The following is a 13,325-nucleotide window of genomic DNA, read 5'->3' on the forward strand; positions in this document are numbered from 1 at the left end:
GAAGCAGTGTGATTTGTTTAGCCAAGACCTTTCTCTTACACCCAAACTGCTAAAACAAGAGAATCTTCTATATGAAACTGTCTCACTTTTTGTGTATGTGAGTGTTAGAAGAAAACAGATTCCATTTATGGGTTCTCTGAGATCAAAGAGTGTCACGCAACCATATAGGGTTCTTTCCTTGTCCTCTTAGGTTTAATATCTCACAAGAGCTCAAAGAGAATCATTGTCACTCAGGTAAATTAAGTAAGTCCTCAGTCTAGGCCAGAAATTGTACTGAATTCTTAGACGAACAATGAGTATTCCTTCGTTAAAAACCATCTATAGGCTCAAAAACACCAAACCTAACTCACTGCCATCGAGTCAATTGTGACTTGTAGCAACCCCTCCCTTGGGTTTCTGAGGCGGTATCTCTATGGAAGTAGATTGCCCAGAAAAGGTTTTTCAACATCCCTGCCATTCTTAGTGAGAAGATAGATTCTTTCTTCCTAAACTGTTTCTCCCTCTGTCACAAAACACACACACACACACCACCTTCCAAGGAATGACTGGTGTGTTTGAACCACGAGCCTTCTGGTTAGCAGACTTATGCTTTAGGCCCTACACCACCAGAGCTCCCATCTACAGGCTACCTGCCCAATAATTTATAAGACTTCCCCCACCTCAAGCTAAGGGTTGTGAGCTTCCATGGGGTCAGCCCTCAACTCATAGAGACCCCATGCACAAGAGAATGAAATGCTTCCCAGTCCATCCCCATGACTGGCTACATATCAGGCCATTGGGATCCATAGGGTTTTTTCTGGCTGATTTTCAGAAGTAGATCACCACACCTTTCTTTTTAGTCTATTTTAGCCTGAAAGTTCCTCTGAAACCTGCTCAGTATCACAGAAACACACAAGTCTCCACTAACAGAGGGGTGGTAGTTTCACATGAAGTGCACTGACAGGGAAGTGAACCTGGATCTCCTGTATGGAAATGGAGAATTCTACTACTCAATCACCAATGTCCTCTTAAGGTAAGGGAGGATAAAATTAAATTATTTGCCAACAATCCTATCCATACAAGTTCTGCTCTAGAAATAAGAATTTCATCGAGGAAATACATAAAATATCAAGCTTCCACATAAGTAATGAACCTCAGTCTTAAAGGACCTGGTTTGGATTTGAAACCCAGAATCCAAAAAGTTGGAGTTCAGGACCCAAGAGTGTGTTTGATATTTTTAAATTGCATTCTTACACCTAGTCTCACACCAGGATTTCCACCAAAGTCCCCAGAGGTTAAGTAACTCTGTATTAGAAATCTACCTTTCTATTCTTTCATTACATGGACTCTCTTTTCATCCAAATAAATATAGCATTGAGATGCTAAATTCCAAAGGATCATTTTTAGATCAGGGATTGTTTCAGCCTGGAAGTTAAAGAAAGCAGCAAATGCACTCAATGTTAAAACTCTCCCCCTAGAAAATTAAAAGCAGAATTTACTTGGTGTTGTGTTCTGCTCTTTTCCTTCGACACAACCCCTTGGTCATACCCCCCCTTCTTTCTTTTGGGAAAGGAGAAACTGACAGCTTAAACAAAACCCTGGGACACAAAGAACGCTTACAAGAGATGAGCGTCCACTGCCCCTCATCCCAGGCTAACTCCAGCCTCCTGTTCCGTAGTCCTGAGCTTGAGGCCAGGGTTATCTCCTCCCAAGAAAAACTGACATCTATGGATAATGAACACTAGCTCTTCAGCACCTATTTTTTTTAAAAAATCTGCCATTACTATAGAGTGACACCAGATTCCCTGGTAATCGGATTAGGACATATTGCTCAGCCTGTCATTCAGAGCTGAAACCATTTTATCTCTTTGCTCATATGAAGCTGAGCTTCTTGACTCACTCTGCTGCTGTCTCTTTGGAGTCATCAAGATTTTGACTTCTTCAAGCCAACCATTTTATTTGCCTAATCTTGGGTGAAGAGATTAGGGATTTAGAAAAGGTTTTTCAACATCCCTGCCATTCTTAGTGAGAAGATAGATTCTTTCTTCATGAACTGTTTCTCCCTCTGTCACAGCACACCCACATCCACACATACACACACTCCACAAATACCCACTACACACAATACAACACACAGATACAAAACAAAACACACACTGCACAACACACTGCTTAACATGCAACAAAGCACACATACAACATATACACACAACACAACACAATCATTACAACACACATACTCAACATGCAACAAAACATACTTACACAGAAATACATACACAGAAATACAACACTCACACACATATAACACAAGCAAAAACAGACACATGTACACACACAGTTTAGAAGAAGAAAGAGAAATTCAAGTCTGCTAGTTGTCACATCAAAAGATAGCATTTCCATTGATCCAGGAAAGTAATTTTCAAATTTTAGAAGGGCATCAGTATTACCTGGTCAACATTGTGCTCTATTGGTGCAGGACTTGTGAACAATTTTTGTCCTTACATCTATATGCTTTGTGAGAGGTCAACATTAACCACAGCACTGCAGCTTTTGAGTGAAATCCTAAGTGTTTAGAGTGAAAGAAGTGCAAATCTTTATCTTACTAGGGCCTGATCTGTAATACTCAGCAAACTCCCTAATATTCATGTATCTTCAGTAAACATTTCTCATTGTAATATGTAGTAAAAACCAAAAATTCACTGGCAATGAGTCAACTCTGACTCACAATGACCCTTTGGAAACCCTTAGGGTTTCCAAAGTTGTAAATCTTAACAGAAGCAGACAGCCTCATCTTTCTTCCTGAGAAGAAGCTGGTGGATTCAAATTGCTGACCTTTTCATTAGCAGCCAAATGCTTTAACTAGTAAGCCACCAGAGCTCCTTGGAATATGTAGTGCTCACTCCAAATAAATGAGACATTGGTGGTTTTGTGGAATTCTCACCTTCCATGTGGGAGACCCAAGTCAATTCCCAGCCAATTGCACCTCATGAGTAGTCACTACTCATCTGTCAGTGGAGGTCTCTGTGTTGCTAGAGTGCTGAATAAGTTTCAGGAGAGCTTCCAGACTAAGATGGTCCAGGAAGAAAGGCCTGGTGACCTACTTCTGAAAATCAGTCAATGAAAGCCTACGGATGACAACAGTCTGATTCACAACCAACCATGGAGATGATGAGCCGGACCAGGAAGTATCTTGTCCTGTTGTGCATGGAGTAACCAAGAGTCTCCCATGGTAGCTGCTTGATGGCAGCTAACAACAACAACAACAATCCAAACAAGGCTTTGCAGCTCCTTTCAATCTTCATCGGTCAAAAAAAAAATATATATATATATAGGATAATCAAGCAAGGAAAGCAAAACTCTCCCCTAAATTGAGAACTAAGAATAAAATATTTTATTCAAAATAGAAGTGCTTCAGAGTAGAGGGGCCAGGATAGCTAGAACTCTATATGGCATATAAAAGAACATGGTAATTTGAGTCTGATTAACTCAAATCTCCGTTATCAAAGTGTTTGATGACCTAACATAAGTGGCTTATCCTCCCTAAAATGTTTCTTCATCTGTAATATAGAATAATAGCAGATTTATATCTGCTTTGCCTTCCTTATGGGGTAGTCTGGGAGCTCTGGTAGCATAGTGCCTAAGGCACTTGACTGCTAACCAGGAGGCTGGCGGTTCAAACCCACCAGCCACTCCTCGGAAGGAAGGTTGGGCAATCCTACTTCCGTAGTGATAACTTCCTCGGAAACCCAAGGAGGGGTCGCTAGGATTAGGGGCCGACTCTATGGCAAATAACAACAACAACAACATGGGGTAGTCTGTGGGTCAAGTGAAATAATGCAGAAAAACTCAGATATTAATAAAAGATGATTAACATTAACTCATGTATATAGTTATTGCAATCACTGGAAGAGTCTAGAAGAGCAAAGATTAAAGAGATGCCTGGTGGCTACCTTGAAATGTTTAATGTGTCATGTGAAAAAGGCAATATATTTGTCTTGTATAAGTTCAGTTAAGAGCTAGTGACAAAATTCAAATTATGAAGAGGTATATTTGAACACTTAATTCAGTGCTGCATATTGTATATGCCATGTGTTCTTTCAGGTGCTCACCTGCTTTCAAGGAATATGTATAAAGTGAAAGCATGGAGAGGAGGTGATTTTGAATTAGATGTAAATAATATGTATGCAGTTACCAGGAATACATGGGGTAAAAATTATGCTATTTTGAGGAAAACAATATCAACAAAATTGAGAAGATGGAAGATGTGTTTGGAAAACAGTGACTACTCACTATACATCAGAGAATACATAGGGCAGGTAGAGAAGGATTTGAAAATGAAACTGGTTGAGATCAAGCTTTGAAAAGCCTCAGCTATCATACTAAAAAGTACAAGTTTAGTTCTATAGACAGTAGAAACTATGGAGAGTTTAGAGCCATAGGTCATATTTATATTTTAGAAAATATCTATTATTGATCTCTACCATTGATGAAACATTGGGATGCAAACAAGAAGAAGACACTATGCCTACAGAGGTACAGACAGACACGTTTTCTGCTCTGTCATTCTACCTCTCAACTGTGAGGATTGTCTTCCTAGAAACCTCAGGTTAGAAAAATTTAATATATCAGAACTTAGGACTTGAGAACAGAATTAGGGGATCATAATCACACATTCCTAGAGAAGGATATCATGCTTGGTAAAGTGGGGGGTCAACAAAAAAGGAAGACCCTCAACAAGATGGATTGACACAGTGGCTGCAACAATGGGCTCAAATATAGCAAGGATTGTGAGGATGGTGCATGGCCAGGCAGTGTTTCATTCTGTTGTACATAGGGTCACTATGAGTGGGAGCTGACTCAACAGCACCTAACAAAAACAGCAGTCACACATGAGCACTTGTAATTTCTTATAATTATGTTTATGTTCACAATTATAAAGGCTTTGCACTAAAAATGAAGAATATTAATGACATTTCTCTGTAATTAGTAAAATTTCATTGCCATTCTTATTTTGCGCTTACTAGCTCTGGTAACATAGTGCCTAAGGCACTTGACTGCTAACCAGAAGGCTGGCAGTTCAAACTCACCAGCCACTCCTCAGAAGGAAGGTTAGACAATCCACTTCTGTAGTGATATCACCTCAGAAACCCAAGAAGGGGTCGCTATGAGTCGGGTCCGACTTGATGGCACATAACAACAACAATTAGTAACATTAATTATAACTTCAAAGTCTCTTTTGTCAGGTCACAAATATGACAAAGAAGTAATATTTATGATGAATAATTATATACATATAATACATAATATTATATTATGTATATATGTGTGTGTGTGTGTGTATATATATATATATATATATATATATATATATATATGACAAAGAAATAACACCACAGGGTTAAGGTCATGGGGACCTAAATTCTGCCTATTGCAGATTCTTAAGTGAAACAAATAGGAAGTAATTGGTGACTTTTTGCCAGAGCAAAGAAGAAAGAGGCTCCCAACTATAAAAATCATAAAATAAAATTGTCTGTGTTAGGAATCACAGAATCCTAAAATATTTAGAGTCATTTGGAATGCTTTTGTAAAAAAATCTGCCCTAAAGAAAGATACGACTAGATGATACCTAAGGTTCTGTCTAACTCTAAGTCTTATGATCCTAATTTTCCAAATTGCTGCAGTCCTGCCAAATAGAAGAAAATAAGATGTGTTTGATTAATGAAAAGAGTAAAATTTTAAGAAAATGATCAAACCATTCGATGCAGATGTTTTGATTTTCTGTGAGAATGGCTTGCAGTAAAACTGAAAACAGAGATATGCAGAAATTGACCTTTCCTTTCCAACTGCATGGAGCTTTTTATTCTGAGAAAAAGCATAGAGACACTTAGAGATTCCCAATGTTGCCCATCTTGGACCAGACCCCAGCTCATTGGGTGACATTATGAAACACTCCCTTGAAAGAGGCTCTTAGGATATCTCACCAATTCATGGTTTCCTGAACCTTTCCCCTTTAGGTGACAGCCAGAAAACTGAAAGTGGAAACAGACTGTATGACCCCACCCTGAGACTAGGCTTTTATTGGTGGTAAATGACAGGAAGTTGTTGCAGGTTGGATGGAGTTGGGGGGAGTAGGGATGAAAGACCATGAAGCTTTGCTTTGAAAAAGAAAAGTCCCATGGCTCTAAAACTCTATGAGAATGAAAATTTAAATAAAACTGAAAAACAAACCAGTTGTTTTCATGGCAATCCCATATGTGTTGGAGTAGAACTGTGCTCCATAGGATTTTTGGTGGCTGACTTTTTGAAAGTAGATCACAAGGCCTTTCTTCCCAGGTACCTCTCAGTGGACTCAAACCTCTAACCTTTTGGTTAGTAGGTGTGATGTTCAAGGTTGTATGTCAACTTGACTAAGCTGTGATTTTCTGGTTTGGTAGTTATGTTGTAGTCATCCCTATGATTAGATCTGATATAAAGTAATCACCTGAATGATGAGACCTTTTAAGAGCAGCCAATCATTTTAAAGGGAGTTTCCTCAGGGGTGTAGCCTGTATCAAATATATATGGATCTTCTGGCAAAGCTCTTTAAGCTCTTTGCTCTCTCCAGAACCTGTATGCACTTCTCATTATTTGACCTCCAGTTCTTGGGACTTGAGCCAGCAGCTTACTGTCTTACCTACAGATCTTGGATTCATCAGCCCCTGGAGCTACTTGAGTCAGGCAAAGTCTCCAGCCTGATATCTGAACCATAGACATGAGACTTGCCAGCTTCTACAACTATATAATCCATTTCCTTAAGATTAATTTCTCTATTTCTATATATGTATAAGCTTCACTTGTTTTGCTTTTCTAGAGAACCCAGGCTGGGTTCTGGTAAGATGGTGGAATAGGCAAATGAACTACACAGACTCTCATTAACAAAGAAAAGAGGAACAAATTAACACAGATACAGAAGATAACCCTGGAGCCCTGAGCTTTGAAAGGATACAGAAGTGGACTAAACTCCAACTAGTAGAAGAAGATGCATGAAAACACTGAAAAAGGAGATATATGGTGCTGCAGACTGTCAGCGATCCTGACGGCACGGACAGCTTGGATATTGCCAAATGGTGTTAGGATCTAAGAATTAACCTAAAAATTGGTCCTGCTAGCCAAGGGCTGCACGGGAGGACTGCACTAGTGGCTGGTGAACAAAAGGGGAAGCAACGAGGAGGGAGACGGGCTGAGCTGTGAACTTTTGGCTGTCCGGAGGGTGCAGCCATTTTGAATGTTTACAAGCCATTGGACCATTTTGGATATCTAAAGCAACTGGGTTCTCTCAGATTCCAGGGACCTAAGAATAGGCTCTACTTGCTGGGGGCTGCAAGGACATTCCAGACATTGAGGACTGGAAAGGTGTGACATTCCCCTTGTTATTCTTTTACCCAACACCCCCTTGGTGAACAGAGGTGTGGCCATCCCTCACTCCCACCCACCTTCTGGACTGGCAGGAATTTCATCCTAGGCTGTGTACTATGATGAAGGCTGGGTACCTGGCCCAGCCCAGCACAGATTTTTTTTTTTTTTTTTAGTTTGTTTCTGTCTGTTTTAAAATTATTATTTATTTTTATTTTTTCATTTTTCATACTTTTATTACTATTCTTTCTTCTTCCCTTCCCAGGTTCTAGTTTTCAGCTTTTTCTCTCTTATCTTTTCCTTGTTCCCATTTTTTTCTTTCCACATTCCTTGTTTTTCTTTTTGTATTTTTCCCATTTTTTTCTTTGTTATTCTCCTATTCATCCTCTTTTCTCTTCTTCTTCTTCCCTCTCTAGATATTGCTGCCCCCCCTTTCTATTCATATTTCTTTTGGCATTTTAAAGTATTTCCTTAAATATTTTCTCTCATTTATTGCATGCCCTTTTTAATCTTTCTTTATTCTCTTTTTGGTGATTGCCCCTGTGTGTTTATGCAGTGTGTGTTTTTTGTTCTCTTACTTTTACTTTTTGATGGTTTTTTATTATTTATTTATTTGTTTATTTATTTTTGTCTAACTGAGTAGGAGACAGTAACCATGTCCATACAACTCATCCACACCCCCACCTCTAGCAGCTCCACTTACTGAGTGAGAGCCACCACTTCCTTCTGCACCAACTGGCAAATGATACACGACCAACAAGAGCCTGACTCATCCTTAACTGCTCTTCATAGTTAACAGAAATCTGTGCCACCACTCCCATTCAGCTATGCCACCAATGTTTCAAATGTCATCAGGGTTATCCATGGTAGACAACTTTCAACAGAGCTTCCAGACTAGGACAGACTCGGAAGAAGGAAGGGGCCATCCACTTCTCAAAGAATTAACCAGTGAAAACCTTATGAATAACACTGATACACTGTTTGATATATTTATGGAAAACTTTATGAATAGTTCTGAAACACTGTCTGATACAGTGCCAGAGGAGGAGCCCCTCAGGTCAGAGGACACTCAGAGCTGCCTCCTCAGAGTAGAGCCAACCTTAATGAGGTGGATAGAGCAGAATTTTTGGGACTCCCATTTGCTGATGTAGAACATCTCAAGATGAGAAGAAACCGTTGCAAATATCCATTAATAATAGAAACATAGAATATACGAAGTATGAATCTAGGAAAATTGGGAAGTTGTCAAAAATGAAATGGAATGCATAAAGATTGATATCCTAGGCTTTAGTGAGCTGAAATTGACTAGTTTTGGCCATTTTGAATCAGACAATTACATAATCTACTATGCCAAGAATGACAAATTGAAGAGGAATGGCATAGCATTCATCATCACAAAGAATGTTTCAAGATCTATCCTGAAGTACAATGCTGTCAGTAATAGGATAATATCCATAGGCCTACAAGGAAGATGAATTTATACTGCTATTCAAATCTATGCACCAGCCACCAAAGCCAAAGATGAAAAAATTGAAGAATTTTACCAACTTCTGCAGTCTGAAATTGACCGAACATGCAAACAACATGTGTTGACTATTATGGGTGATTGGGATAAAAAAATTGGAAACAAAGAAGAATCACTGGTAGTTGGAAAATATGGCTTTGGTGATAGAAATAATGCTGGTGATCACATGATAGATTTCACAAGACCAATGATTTATTCATTGCAAATACCTTTTTTCAACAACACAAATTGTGGCTATACATGTGGACTTCATAAAGCAGGATACACAGGAATCAGATGACTACATCTGTGGAAAGAGACAATGGAGAAGCTCAATATCTTCAGCCAAAACAAGGCCAGGAGGTGATTGTGAAACAGACCACCAACTGCTCATTTGCAAGCTCAAGTTGACAATTAAAACAAGTCCACAAGAGCCAAAATATGACCTTGATTACATCCCTCCTGAATTTAGAGACCATCTAAAGGATAGATTTGATTCATTGAATACCAATGACTGAAAACCAGAGGAATTGTGGGATGACATCAAGAGCATCATCCATGAAAAAAACAAAAGGTCATTTAAAAGACAGAAAAGGAAGAAAAGACCAAAATGGATGGCAGAAGAAACTCTAAACTTGCCCTTGAATTGAAAGTAGCTAAAGCAAATGAAGTAAATGACCAGATAAAAGAGCTGAACAAAAGATTTCAAAGGTCAGCTCTAGAAGACAAAGCCAATTATTATAATGAAATGTGCAAAGACCTGGAGTTAGAAAACCAAAAAGGAAGAACATGCTTAGCTTTTCTCAAGCTGAAAGAACTGAAGAAAAAATTCAAGCCTCGAGTTTCAATATTGAAAGATTCTATGGACAATATATAAAATGATGCAGGAAACATCAAAAGAAGATGGAAGGAATACACAGAGTCACTATACCAAAAAGAATTGGTCAATGATCATCCATTTCAGGAGGTGGCATGAGATCAAGAACTAATGGTATTGAAGGAAGAAGTCAAGGTTGCACTGAAAGAATTGGCAAAGAACAAGATTCCAGGAATTGACAGAATACCCACTGAGGTGTTTCAACAAATGGATGCCATGCTAGAGGCACTCACTAGGCTATGCCAAGAGATATGGAAGACAGATAGCTGGCCAAAAGACTGGAGGAGATCCTTATTTGTATCCATTCCAAAGAAAGGTGAAAATTTTGAATATCATTAATATCACATGCATGATTATTACTGAAGATAATTCAAAAATGGTTGCAGCAGCATACTGATGGAGAACTTCCAGAAATATTAGCTGGATTCAGAAGAAGACATAGAATGAGGGATATCACAGCTGATGTCAGATAGATCTTGGCTCAAAGCAAAGACTACCAGAAAGATGTTTACTTGTGTTTACTGGCTATGCAAAAACATTTGTTTGTGTGGATCATAACAAGTTATGGATAATATTGAGAAAAATGGGAATCCTAGAACACTTAGTTGTACTCATGGAGAACCTCTACCTAGACCAGGATGCTGTCATTTGAACAGAAGAGGATACTGCATCATTTAAAATCAAAAAGGGAGTGTGTCAGTGTTGTATTTTTTCACCATACTTATTCAATCTGTTTGTTGAGCAAATAATCTGAGAAGCCAGACTCTCTGAAGAACAATATGGCATCAGGATTGGAGAAAGGCTCATTAATAACCTGCAATGCACAGATGACACAACTTTGCTTGCCGAAAGTGAGGATGACTTGAAGTAGTCAGTGATGAAGATTGAAAACTATAGTCTGCAGTATGGATTACACCTCAATATAAAGAAAACAAAATTCCTCACAACTGGACCAATAAGCAGCATCATGATAAACAGAGAAAAGATTGAAGTTGTCAAAGACTTCATATTACTTGGTTCTATAATCAACAAAAATGAAAGCAGCAGTAAATACGTATTGCTTTGGTCCAATCTGCTGCAAATGACCTCTTTCAAGTGCTGAAGAGGTCTCCTTGAAGACTAAGGTGCACCTAACCCAAGCCATGGTATTTTCAATCACCTCATATGAATGTGAGAGTTGGACAATGAATAAGGAAGACTGAAGAAGGGTTGATGGTTTTGAGTTATGGTGTTGGCAAAGAATACAGAAAGTACCATAGACTGCTAAAAGAGCTAACAAAAATGTACTGGAAGAAGTGCAGCCACAATACTTCTTGGAAGAGAGAATTGTCAGACTTTGTCTCATCAATTTTGGTCATGTTGTCAGAAGGGACCATTCTCTGGAGAAGAATATCATGCTTAGTAAAGTGGAGCATCAGCGAAAAAGGAGAAGGCCCTCAACAAGATGGACTGACACAGTGACTGCAATGATGGGCTTAGCCATAGCAGCGATCGTGAGGCTGGCACAGGTCCAGGCAGTGTTTCATTCTGCTGTACGTAAGGTCTCTATGAGTCAGGGATGATTCAATGGAACCTAACAACAACACAACAACAGCAAAAATAATATATAAGGCAAAGAAAAGACCCAATCAAAAGCTACAGAATAATTATCCCACTACAGAATATAATTATAGGAAATAATAGAAAGTGAAAAGACTTGAACAGACACTTCATCAAATAATAAATGTGCATAACACATATTCTCTAAAGCATTAGTCTTTAATGAAATGAAAATCAAAACCACAATGAAATACCACTACACATCTACCAGAAAGGCTAAAATTTAAAGGACTAAAAATCAACCACCCTGATGGAGGGAGCTGTTGGACCTGTGGGCTCAGGATCATGGTTGCAGGGGACATCAAAGTCAATTGGCATAACATTGTGTAGTATGTTTCCTCCTCATCCAGAGCAAAGAAGAATGAAGTAAACTAAAGATACATGGAAACAATTAGTCAAAGGGACTAGTGGATCATGAGAATCTCAGCCTATATGACCATGAGAGCAGTACTAGATGGTGCCAGGCCACCACTGTCTACCACTCAGAAATGGATCAGTGCAGGATACCCTGGATAGAGTGGCAGAACAATGTGGAACAAAACTGAGAATCATAAAAATGACCAGGCTTAGTGGTCTGATAGAGCCTGGTGAAACCCCTGAGACTCTGGCCTCTAGTCAACCATTGGGCCTGGAATTGAACTCACTCTCATGGCTTCCAGACAAACAATAGATAGGCACATGGGGTGAACATTTGTGCCAAGTAGAAACACCCCTTATAACGATCAATTATGGAAGAACAGAAGGGCAGTATTTGCACAAGGAGATAGTTCAAGGGACAGGAACGCATAGGAAAGAAGGAGACAGGGAAGGGGTAACTACAGGGAAGAAGTGGGAATAGCACTCTTACATTGTGGGGATTGCAGTCAACGTTATAAAACAAAGTCTGTACGAACTGCTGTATGCTAAATGAATTTGCTCTGTAAAAGTTCCCCTAAATCACAATAAAAATTTGGAAAAACCGTTTAAAAGACTGACAAAATAAAGTGCTAGCAAGGATGCAGAACAACTGGAAGTCTCCTAAGTTGCTGGTGGAAATGAAAAATTGCAGAGCCTCTTTGGAAAAAATAAATCTATCTATCTATCTATATAACCACACAAAGACCTATAAGTGATTATTTATTCATAATAGAAAAACTGAGAATAAATCAAATGTCCTTTAATTGATAGATGGGTGAACAAACTGAAGTAACTTCATACAATAGGATACCACTGTAAAAAAAGGACAAACTACTGATTCACCCAACAATATGGATGAGCCTTAAATGCATGTTTCTAAATGAGAGAAACCAAAACCAAAAGGCTACATGTTGTATGGTAATGTTTATAGAACATTATGGAAAAAGAAAAAGAGATCAAAGGGGAAATTTTGAGAATGGTAAGGGTGATGGTTGCACAACATGATGAACACAATTAATGTGACTAAACCGTACATGTGAAGACTATTAAAGTTGTGTATGTTATTTTTGTTTTGGTTTGGTTTTTTGTTTTAAAAACATGGAACACTTCACAAATTTGCATGTCATCCTTGAGCAGGGGCCATGCTTATCTTATCTCTATCATTCCACTTTTAGTATATGTGCTGCTGAAGCAAGCACTAATGTTGTGTATGTTTTGTTATATTGATCACCATAAAAATTAAAATTAAAATAAAAAAACAGATCAGTGGTTGACAAGGGTAAGATTGTGAGAATGTTTGACTACAAAGAGACAAAAAGAGGGTATTTTGAGAATGACAAAACTGTTTTGTATCATAATTGCAGTTGTAGATACATGACTCAATGTATTTTTGAATTATCATACATCAAAAAAGCATATTTTGCTATACGCAAATTTTAAAAACTCAATCAAGATATGAGTACAAGAGAAAATAGAAAAAAAAAACATTAAAAAAATTAATCTCACTACTTTACAAATCAGTAAGGTAACTACTCTAAAGGAGATAAGGAAAAAACTAAACTAACTACAGAAAAT

At 38.4% G+C, this 13,325-nt stretch overlaps 1 non-coding gene across 1 annotated transcript; it reads right to left on the reverse strand.

Moving 5' to 3' along the window:
* Nucleotides 1-12,842: 12,842 nt before the first annotated feature.
* On the reverse strand, nucleotides 12,843-12,949 carry LOC122150430. The gene has a single exon (XR_006163659.1). It is a non-coding gene; the product is annotated as a U6 spliceosomal RNA (small nuclear RNA).
* Between the last annotated feature and the right edge of the window lie 376 nt (nucleotides 12,950-13,325).

This window comes from Orycteropus afer, unplaced genomic scaffold (assembly GCF_000298275.1).
Source record: "Orycteropus afer afer isolate SDZICR_OR568_19922 unplaced genomic scaffold, OryAfe1.0 scaffold00139, whole genome shotgun sequence".
Taxonomy (NCBI): domain Eukaryota; kingdom Metazoa; phylum Chordata; class Mammalia; order Tubulidentata; family Orycteropodidae; genus Orycteropus; species Orycteropus afer.